The sequence below is a fragment of the Triplophysa dalaica genome, chromosome 21 (genome assembly GCF_015846415.1).
Source record: "Triplophysa dalaica isolate WHDGS20190420 chromosome 21, ASM1584641v1, whole genome shotgun sequence".
Classification (NCBI taxonomy): Eukaryota; Metazoa; Chordata; class Actinopteri; order Cypriniformes; family Nemacheilidae; genus Triplophysa; species Triplophysa dalaica.
In genome coordinates this window covers 12,582,452-12,593,505 of record NC_079562.1, presented here as the reverse complement: position 1 = coordinate 12,593,505, position 11,054 = coordinate 12,582,452, and the positions used below count along the sequence as shown (strand labels likewise).

The 11,054-nt window shown below is 44.6% G+C and overlaps 5 non-coding genes across 5 annotated transcripts; all 5 read right to left on the bottom strand.

The window, feature by feature from the left end:
• Positions 1 to 853: 853 nt before the first annotated feature.
• On the bottom strand, positions 854 to 926 carry trnar-ucg (transfer RNA arginine (anticodon UCG)). The gene has a single exon. It is a non-coding gene; the product is annotated as a tRNA-Arg (tRNA).
• Positions 927 to 3,843: 2,917 nt separating this feature from the next.
• trnar-ucg (transfer RNA arginine (anticodon UCG)) lies at positions 3,844 to 3,916 on the bottom strand. The gene has a single exon. It is a non-coding gene; the product is annotated as a tRNA-Arg (tRNA).
• Positions 3,917 to 5,113: 1,197 nt separating this feature from the next.
• Positions 5,114 to 5,186, bottom strand: trnar-ucg (transfer RNA arginine (anticodon UCG)). The gene has a single exon. It is a non-coding gene; the product is annotated as a tRNA-Arg (tRNA).
• A 1,196-nt stretch (positions 5,187 to 6,382) lies between these two features.
• Positions 6,383 to 6,455, bottom strand: trnar-ucg (transfer RNA arginine (anticodon UCG)). Its single transcript has one exon. It is a non-coding gene; the product is annotated as a tRNA-Arg (tRNA).
• Positions 6,456 to 8,799: 2,344 nt separating this feature from the next.
• trnar-ucg (transfer RNA arginine (anticodon UCG)) lies at positions 8,800 to 8,872 on the bottom strand. The gene has a single exon. It is a non-coding gene; the product is annotated as a tRNA-Arg (tRNA).
• Positions 8,873 to 11,054: the final 2,182 nt, after the last annotated feature.

Below are 11,054 nucleotides of genomic sequence, written 5' to 3'. Positions count from 1 at the left end.
AGGTTTAAAAGATTTGAAGATAAGACTATGCGGACACTTGAAGTTATATTCTGGCAGCACTTATATTTTGTTATATATGACATATTATTATTTACATTATTATATCGTAAAATAATAATAAATAGGATGTGACTGATACATTTAAATTCTATCACAAATTGAACATAATTGTGAGTGTGGCATATTATTGGGTCTCGCTGTATCGCACAGGCTGTACTGTGTCCATTCACAGGCGCGACCCCACTACTGATCCACGCCGGGGTCTTGACCTGCTCCGTTTCCGACCTGAACCGGTTGACGTCTCCCTAGACGACCTGTTAGTCCCAGGCTCCCCTAGGAGAACCATATCGATACCAAACTTAGTACGGACACCCGATCGACATAGTCCACTGCAGCCAAGAACCCCTGAACTCAAGTGATCCGCCAGCCTAAGACTCCCAGTAGCTTGGATTACAGGCACGCGCCACTGCACCCGGCGAGTGCTCAAGGTGTCAGCAAGCAAATTGAATCAAGAAAAGTGTACGGAGCGCTCCCTCAAGTGTATGACATTTTTTTTCAACTTAGTATCAAGTTTAGTGTGAGGTACATAAGAGGTCTCCTGCTCTCTATTATTACCAGATTTATCATTAAAGATCTCAAAACAAATAAAAACTTGTACATTTATAAGCTACAGCCTCATTTAAATGAAAGTATTTATTTAGTACAGAATGTTAGCGCATGTCTGAAAAACATGTTTTTGAATAAAAGCCACAAAAGACTGGGTCTCTCTGTATCACTCCGGCTGTACTACAGAGTCTATTCACTTGCAGAGACAACTGGTGTGCGTCAACGATATAATGGGCATTTTAAACTGCGACCCCGGCAGGACTCGAACCTGCAATCTTCTGATTCGAAGTCAGACGCCTTATCCATTAGGCCACGAGGCCTACCAATGCTCCAAAGTTATGCACTGCTATGGAACAACCACTTGCAGAGACAACTGGTGTAAGCGTACGGTTGTAATGGGCATTTTAAGACTGCAAATCTTCGAAATCTACTAAGTCCGATACCGAACTTAGTACGGACACCCGATCGACATAGTCCACTGCAGCCAAGAACCTCTGAAATCAAGTGATCCGCCAGCCTAAGACCCCCAGTAGCTTGGATTACAGGCACGCGCCACTGCACCCGGCGAGTGCTCGAGATGTCAGCAAGCTAATTGAATCAAGAAAAGTGTACGGAGCGCTCCCTCAAGTGTATGACATTTTTTTTCAACTTAGTATCAAGTTTAGTGTGAGGTACATAAGAGGTCTCCTGCTCTCTATTATTAACAGATTTATCATTAAAGATCTCAAAACAAACATAAACTTGTATATTTATAAGCTACAGCCTCATTTAAATGAAAGTATTTATTTAGTACAGGCTGTTAGCACATGTCTGAAAAACATGTTTTGGTGTAAATGGCACAAAAGACTGGGTCTCGCTGTATCATTCAGGCTGTACTACAGTGTCTATTCACAGGCGCTACCCCACTACTGATCGGCATGGGGGTTTTGACCTGCTCCGTTTCCGACCTGGACCGGTTCACCCCTCCTTAGACGACCTGGTAGTCCCGAGCTCCCCCAGGAGCACCATATCGATACCGAACTTAGTACGGACACCCGATCGACATAGTCCACTGCAGCCAAGAACCCCTGAAATCAAGTGATCCGCCAGCCTAAGACCCCCAGTAGCTTGGATTACAGGCACGCGCCACTGCACCCGGCGAGTGCTCAAGGTGTCAGCAAGCAAATTGAATCAAGAAAAGTGCACGGAGCGCTCCCTCAAGTGTATGACAATTTTTTTTCAACTTAGTATCAAGTTTAGTGTGAGGTACATAAGAGGTCTCCTGCTCTCTATTATTAACAGATTTATCATTAAAGATCTCAAAACAAACAAAAACTTGTATATTTATAAGCTACAGCCTCATTTAAATGAAAGTATTTATTTAGTACAGGCTGTTAGCACATGTCTGAAAAACATGTTTTGGTGTAAATGGCACAAAAGACTGGCTCTCCCTGTATCATTCAGGCTGTACTACAGTGTCTATTCACAGGCGCTACCCCACTACTGATCGGCATGGGGGTTTTGACCTACTCCATTTCAGACCTGGACCAGTTCACCCCTCCTTAGACGACCTGGTAGTCCCGAGCTCCCCCAGGAGCACCATATCGATACCGAACTTAGTACGGACACCCGATCGACATAGTCCACTGCAGCCAAGAACCCCTGAACTCAAGTGATCCGCCAGCCTCAGACTCCCAGTAGCTTGGATTACAGGCACGCGCCACTGCACCCGGCGAGTGCTCGAGATGTCAGCAAGCGAATTGAATCAAGAAAAGTGCACGGAGCGCTCCCTCAAGTGTATGACATTTTTTTTCAACTTAGTATCAAGTTTAGTGTGAGGTACATAAGAGGTCTCCTGCTCTCTATTATTAACAGATTTATCATTAAAGATCTCAAAACAAACAAAAACTTGTATATTTATAAGCTACAGCCTCATTTAAATGAAAGTATTTATTTAGTACAGGCTGTTAGCACATGTCTGAAAAACATGTTTTGGTGTAAATGGCACAAAAGACTGGGTCTCGCTGTATCATTCAGGCTGTACTACAGTGTCTATTCACAGGCGCTACCCCACTACTGACCGGCATGGGGGTTTTGACCTGCTCCGTTTCCGACCTGGACCGGTTCACCCCTCCTTAGACGACCTGGTAGTCCCGAGCTCCCCCAGGAGCACCATATCGATACCGAACTTAGTACGGACACCCGATCGACATAGTCCACTGCTGCCAAGAACCCCTGAACTCAAGTGATCCGCCAGCCTAGGACTCCCAGTAGCTTGGATTACAGGCACGCGCCACTGCACCCGGCGAGTGCTCAAGGTGTCAGCAAGCAAATTGAATCAAGAAAAGTGCACGGAGCGCTCCCTCAAGTGTATGACAATTTTTTTTCAACTTAGTATCAAGTTTAGTGTGAGGTACATAAGAGGTCTCCTGCTCTCTATTATTAACAGATTTATCATTAAAGATCTCAAAACAAACAAAAACTTGTATATTTATAAGCTACAGCCTCATTTAAATGAAAGTATTTATTTAGTACAGGCTGTTAGTACATGTCTGAAAAACATGTTTTGGTGTAAATGGCACAAAAGACTGGGTCTCGCTGTATCATTCAGGCTGTACTACAGTGTCTATTCACAGGCGCTACCCCACTACTGATCGGCATGGGGGTTTTGACCTGCTCCGTTTCCGACCTGGACCGGTTCACCCCTCCTTAGACGACCTGGTAGTCTCGAGCTCCCCCAGGAGCACCATATCGATACCGAACTTAGTACGGACACCCGATCGACATAGTCCACTGCAGCCAAGAACCCCTGAACTCAAGTGATCCGCCAGCCTAAGACTCCCAGTAGCTTGGATTACAGGAACGCGCCACTGCACCCGGCGAGTGCTCAAGGTGTCAGCAAGCAAATTGAATCAAGAAAAGTGCACGGAGCGCTCCCTCAAGTGTATGACAATTTTTTTTCAAAATAGTATCAAGTTTAGTGTGAGGTACATAAGAGGTCTCCTGCTCTCTAATATTACCAGATTTATCATTAAAGATCTCAAAACAAATAAAAACTTTTACATTTATAATCTATAGCCTCATTTAAATGAAAGTTTTTATTTAGTACAGAATGTTAGCGCATGTCTGAAAAACATGTTTTTGAATAAAAGCCACAGAAGACTGGGTCTCTCTGTATCACTCAGGCTGTACTACAGAGTCTATTCACTTGCAGAGACAACTGGTGTGCGTCAACGATATAATGGGCATTTTAAACTGCGACCCCGGCAGGACTCGAACCTGCAATCTTCTGATTCGAAGTCAGACGCCTTATACATTAGGCCACGAGGCCAACGAGTGCTCCAAAGTTATGCACTGCTATGCAACAACCACTTGCAGAGACAACTGGTGCAAGTGGACGGTTGTAATGGGCATTTTAAGACTGCAAATCTTAGAAATCTACTAAGTCCGATACCGAACTTAGTACGGACACCCGATCGACATAGTCCACTGCAGCCAAGAACCCCTGAACTCAAGTGATCCGCCAGCCTCAGACTCCCAGTAGCTTGGATTACAGGCACATGCCACTGCACCCGGCGAGTGCTCAAGGTGTCAGCAAGCAAATTGAATCAAGAAAAGTGCACAGAGCGCTCCCTCAAGTGTATGACAATTTTTTTTCAACTTAGTATCAAGTTTAGTGTGAGGTACATAAGAGATCTCCTGCTCTCTATTATTAACAGATTTATCATTAAAGATCTCAAAACAAACAAAAACTTGTATATTTATAAGCTACAGCCTCATTTAAATGAAAGTATTTATTTAGTACAGGCTGTTAGCACATGTCTGAAAAACATGTTTTGGTGTAAATGGCACAAAAGACTGGGTCTCGCTGTATCATTCAGGCTGTACTACAGTGTCTATTCACAGGCGCTACCCCACTACTGATCGGCATGGGGGTTTTGACCTGCTCCGTTTCCGACCTGGACCGGTTCACCCCTCCTTAGACGACCTGGTAGTCTCGAGCTCCCCCAGGAGCACCATATCGATACCGAACTTAGTACGGACACCCGATCGACATAGTCCACTGCAGCCAAGAACCCCTGAACTCAAGTGATCCGCCAGCCTAAGACTCCCAGTAGCTTGGATTACAGGAACGCGCCACTGCACCCGGCGAGTGCTCAAGGTGTCAGCAAGCAAATTGAATCAAGAAAAGTGCACGGAGCGCTCCCTCAAGTGTATGACAATTTTTTTTCAAAATAGTATCAAGTTTAGTGTGAGGTACATAAGAGGTCTCCTGCTCTCTAATATTACCAGATTTATCATTAAAGATCTCAAAACAAATAAAAACTTTTACATTTATAAGCTATAGCCTCATTTAAATGAAAGTTTTTATTTAGTACAGAATGTTAGCGCATGTCTGAAAAACATGTTTTTGAATAAAAGCCACAGAAGACTGGGTCTCTCTGTATCACTCAGGCTGTACTACAGAGTCTATTCACTTGCAGAGACAACTGGTGTGCGTCAACGATATAATGGGCATTTTAAACTGCGACCCCGGCAGGACTCGAACCTGCAATCTTCTGATTCGAAGTCAGACGCCTTATACATTAGGCCACGAGGCCAACGAGTGCTCCAAAGTTATGCACTGCTATGCAACAACCACTTGCAGAGACAACTGGTGCAAGTGGACGGTTGTAATGGGCATTTTAAGACTGCAAATCTTAGAAATCTACTAAGTCCGATACCGAACTTAGTACGGACACCCGATCGACATAGTCCACTGCAGCCAAGAACCCCTGAACTCAAGTGATCCGCCAGCCTCAGACTCCCAGTAGCTTGGATTACAGGCACATGCCACTGCACCCGGCGAGTGCTCAAGGTGTCAGCAAGCAAATTGAATCAAGAAAAGTGCACAGAGCGCTCCCTCAAGTGTATGACAATTTTTTTTCAACTTAGTATCAAGTTTAGTGTGAGGTACATAAGAGATCTCCTGCTCTCTATTATTAACAGATTTATCATTAAAGATCTCAAAACAAACAAAAACTTGTATATTTATAAGCTACAGCCTCATTTAAATGAAAGTATTTATTTAGTACAGGCTGTTAGCACATGTCTGAAAAACATGTTTTGGTGTAAATGGCACAAAAGACTGGGTCTCGCTGTATCATTCAGGCTGTACTACAGTGTCTATTCACAGGCGCTACCCCACTACTGATCGGCATGGGGGTTTTGACCTGCTCCGTTTCCGACCTGGACCGGTTCACCCCTCCTTAGACGACCTGGTAGTCCCGAGCTCCCCCAGGAGCACCATATCGATACCGAACTTAGTACGGACACCCGATCGACATAGTCCACTGCAGCCAAGAACCCCTGAACTCAAGTGATCCGCCAGCCTCAGACTCCCAGTAGCTTGGATTGCAGGCACGCGCCACTGCACCCGGCGAGTGCTCGAGATGTCAGCAAGCGAATTGAATCAAGAAAAGTGCACGGAGCGCTCCCTCAAGTGTATGACATTTTTTTTCAACTTAGTATCAAGTTTAGTGTGAGGTACATAAGAGGTCTCCTGCTCTCTATTATTACCAGATTTATCATTAAAAATCTAAAAACAAATAAAAACTTGTACATTTATAAGCTATAGCCTCATTTAAATGAAAGTTTTTATTTAGTACAGAATGTTAGCGCATGTCTGAAAAACATGTTTTTGAATAAAAGCCACAAAAGACTGGGTCTCTCTGTATCACTCAGGCTGTACTACAGAGTCTATTCACTTGCAGAGACAACTGGTGTGCGTCAACGATATAATGGGCATTTTAAACTGCGACCCCAGCAGGACTCGAACCTGCAATCGTCTGATTCGAAGTCAGACGCCTTATCCATTAGGCCACGAGGCTTACAAATGCTCCAAAGTTATGCACTGCTATGCAACAACCACTTGCAGAGACAACTGGTGTAAGTGGACGGTTGTAAGGGGCATTTTAAGACTGCAAATCTTAGAAATCTACTAAGTCCGATACCGAACTTAGTACGGACACCCGAACGACATAGTCCACTGCAGCCAAGAACCACTGAACTCAAGTGATCCGCCAGCCTCAGACTCCCAGTAGCTTGGATTACAGGCACGCGCCACTGCACCCGGCAAGTGCTCAAGGTGTCAGCAAGCAAATTGAATCAAGAAAAGTGCGCGGAGCGCTCCCTCAAGTCTATGACAATTTTTTTTCAACTTAGTATCAAGTTTAGTGTGAGGTACATAAGAGGTCTCCTGCTCTCTATTATTAACAGATTTATCATTAAAGATCTCAAAACAAACAAAAACTTGTATATTTATAAGCTACAGCCTCATTTAAATGAAAGTATTTATTTAGTACAGGCTGTTAGCACATGTCTGAAAAACATGTTTTGGTGTAAATGGCACAAAAGACTGGGTCTCGCTGTATCATTCAGGCTGTACTACAGTGTCTATTCACAGGCACTACCCCACTACTGATCGGCATGGGGGTTTTGACCTGCTCCGTTTCCGACCTGGACCGGTTCACCCCTCCTTAGACGACCTGGTAGTCCCGAGCTCCCCCAGGAGCACCATATCGATACCGAACTTAGTACGGACACCCGATCGACATAGTCCACTGCAGCCAAGAACCCCTGAACTCAAGTGATACGCCAGCCTCAGACTCCCAGTAGCTTGGATTACAGGCACGCGTCACTGCACCCGGCGAGTGCTCGAGATGTCAGCAAGCTAATTGAATCAAGAAAAGTGTACGGAGCGCTCCCTCAAGTGTATGACATTTTTTTTCAACTTAGTATCAAGTTTAGTGTGAGGTACATAAGAGGTCTCCTGCTCTCTATTATTACCAGATTTATCATTAAAGATCTCAAAACAAATAAAAACTTGTACATTTATAAGCTATAGCCTCATTTAAATGAAAGTTTTTATTTAGTACAGGCTGTTAGCACATGTCTGAAAAACATGTTTTGGTGTAAATGGCACAAAAGACTGGGTCTCGCTGTATCATTCAGGCTGTACTACAGTGTCTATTCACAGGCGCTACCCCACTACTGACCGGCATGGGGGTTTTGACCTGCTCCGTTTCCGACCTGGACCGGTTCACCCCTCCTTAGACGACCTGGTAGTCCCGAGCTCCCCCAGGAGCACCATATCGATACCGAACTTAGTACGGACACCCGATCGACATAGTCCACTGCTGCCAAGAACCCCTGAACTCAAGTGATCCGCCAGCCTAAGACTCCCAGTAGCTTGGATTACAGGCACGCGCCACTGCACCCGGCGAGTGCTCAAGGTGTCAGCAAGCAAATTGAATCAAGAAAAGTGCACGGAGCGCTCCCTCAAGTGTATGACAATTTTTTTTCAACTTAGTATCAAGTTTAGTGTGAGGTACATAAGAGGTCTCCTGCTCTCTATTATTAACAGATTTATCATTAAAGATCTCAAAACAAACAAAAACTTGTATATTTATAAGCTACAGCCTCATTTAAATGAAAGTATTTATTTAGTACAGGCTGTTAGTACATGTCTGAAAAACATGTTTTGGTGTAAATGGCACAAAAGACTGGGTCTCGCTGTATCATTCAGGCTGTACTACAGTGTCTATTCACAGGCGCTACCCCACTACTGATCGGCATGGGGGTTTTGACCTGCTCCGTTTCCGACCTGGACCGGTTCACCCCTCCTTAGACGACCTGGTAGTCTCGAGCTCCCCCAGGAGCACCATATCGATACCGAACTTAGTACGGACACCCGATCGACATAGTCCACTGCAGCCAAGAACCCCTGAACTCAAGTGATCCGCCAGCCTAAGACTCCCAGTAGCTTGGATTACAGGAACGCACCACTGCACCCGGCGAGTGCTCAAGGTGTCAGCAAGCAAATTGAATCAAGAAAAGTGCACGGAGCGCTCCCTCAAGTGTATGACAATTTTTTTTCAAAATAGTATCAAGTTTAGTGTGAGGTACATAAGAGGTCTCCTGCTCTCTAATATTACCAGATTTATCATTAAAGATCTCAAAACAAATAAAAACTTTTACATTTATAAGCTATAGCCTCATTTAAATGAAAGTTTTTATTTAGTACAGAATGTTAGCGCATGTCTGAAAAACATGTTTTTGAATAAAAGCCACAAAAGACTGGGTCTCTCTGTATCACTCAGGCTGTACTACAGAGTCTATTCACTTGCAGAGACAACTGGTGTGCGTCAACGATATAATGGGCATTTTAAACTGCGACCCCGGCAGGACTCGAACCTGCAATCTTCAGATTCGAAGTCAGACGCCTTATACATTAGGCCACGAGGCCAACGAGTGCTCCAAAGTTATGCACTGCTATGCAACAACCACTTGCAGAGACAACTGGTGCAAGTGGACGGTTGTAATGGGCATTTTAAGACTGCAAATCTTAGAAATCTACTAAGTCCGATACCGAACTTAGTACGGACACCCGATCGACATAGTCCACTGCAGCCAAGAACCCCTGAACTCAAGTGATCCGCCAGCCTCAGACTCCCAGTAGCTTGGATTACAGGCACATGCCACTGCACCCGGCGAGTGCTCAAGGTGTCAGCAAGCAAATTGAATCAAGAAAAGTGCACAGAGCGCTCCCTCAAGTGTATGACAATTTTTTTTCAACTTAGTATCAAGTTTAGTGTGAGGTACATAAGAGGTCTCCTGCTCTCTATTATTAACAGATTTATCATTAAAGATCTCAAAACAAACATAAACTTGTATATTTATAAGCTACAGCCTCATTTAAATGAAAGTATTTATTTAGTACAGGCTGTTAGCACATGTCTGAAAAACATGTTTTGGTGTAAATGGCACAAAAGACTGGGTCTCGCTGTATCATTCAGGCTGTACTACAGTGTCTATTCACAGGCGCTACCCCACTACTGATCGGCATGGGGGTTTTGACCTGCTCCGTTTCCGACCTGGACCGGTTCACCCCTCCTTAGACGACCTGGTAGTCCCGAGCTCCCCCAGGAGCACCATATCGATACCGAACTTAGTACGGACACCCGATCGACATAGTCCACTGCAGCCAAGAACCCCTGAAATCAAGTGATCCGCCAGCCTAAGACCCCCAGTAGCTTGGATTACAGGCACGCGCCACTGCACCCGGCGAGTGCTCAAGGTGTCAGCAAGCAAATTGAATCAAGAAAAGTGCACGGAGCGCTCCCTCAAGTGTATGACAATTTTTTTTCAACTTAGTATCAAGTTTAGTGTGAGGTACATAAGAGGTCTCCTGCTCTCTATTATTAACAGATTTATCATTAAAGATCTCAAAACAAACAAAAACTTGTATATTTATAAGCTACAGCCTCATTTAAATGAAAGTATTTATTTAGTACAGGCTGTTAGCACATGTCTGAAAAACATGTTTTGGTGTAAATGGCACAAAAGACTGGCTCTCCCTGTATCATTCAGGCTGTACTACAGTGTCTATTCACAGGCGCTACCCCACTACTGATCGGCATGGGGGTTTTGACCTACTCCATTTCAGACCTGGACCAGTTCACCCCTCCTTAGACGACCTGGTAGTCCCGAGCTCCCCCAGGAGCACCATATCGATACCGAACTTAGTACGGACACCCGATCGACATAGTCCACTGCAGCCAAGAACCCCTGAACTCAAGTGATCCGCCAGCCTCAGACTCCCAGTAGCTTGGATTACAGGCACGCGCCACTGCACCCGGCGAGTGCTCGAGATGTCAGCAAGCGAATTGAATCAAGAAAAGTGCACGGAGCGCTCCCTCAAGTGTATGACATTTTTTTTCAACTTAGTATCAAGTTTAGTGTGAGGTACATAAGAGGTCTCCTGCTCTCTATTATTAACAGATTTATCATTAAAGATCTCAAAACAAACAAAAACTTGTATATTTATAAGCTACAGCCTCATTTAAATGAAAGTATTTATTTAGTACAGGCTGTTAGCACATGTCTGAAAAACATGTTTTGGTGTAAATGGCACAAAAGACTGGGTCTCGCTGTATCATTCAGGCTGTACTACAGTGTCTATTCACAGGCGCTACCCCACTACTGACCGGCATGGGGGTTTTGACCTGCTCCGTTTCCGACCTGGACCGGTTCACCCCTCCTTAGACGACCTGGTAGTCCCGAGCTCCCCCAGGAGCACCATATCGATACCGAACTTAGTACGGACACCCGATCGACATAGTCCACTGCTGCCAAGAACCCCTGAACTCAAGTGATCCGCCAGCCTAGGACTCCCAGTAGCTTGGATTACAGGCACGCGCCACTGCACCCGGCGAGTGCTCAAGGTGTCAGCAAGCAAATTGAATCAAGAAAAGTGCACGGAGCGCTCCCTCAAGTGTATGACAATTTTTTTTCAACTTAGTATCAAGTTTAGTGTGAGGTACATAAGAGGTCTCCTGCTCTCTATTATTAACAGATTTATCATTAAAGATCTCAAAACAAACAAAAACTTGTATATTTATAAGCTACAGCCTCATTTAAATGAAAGT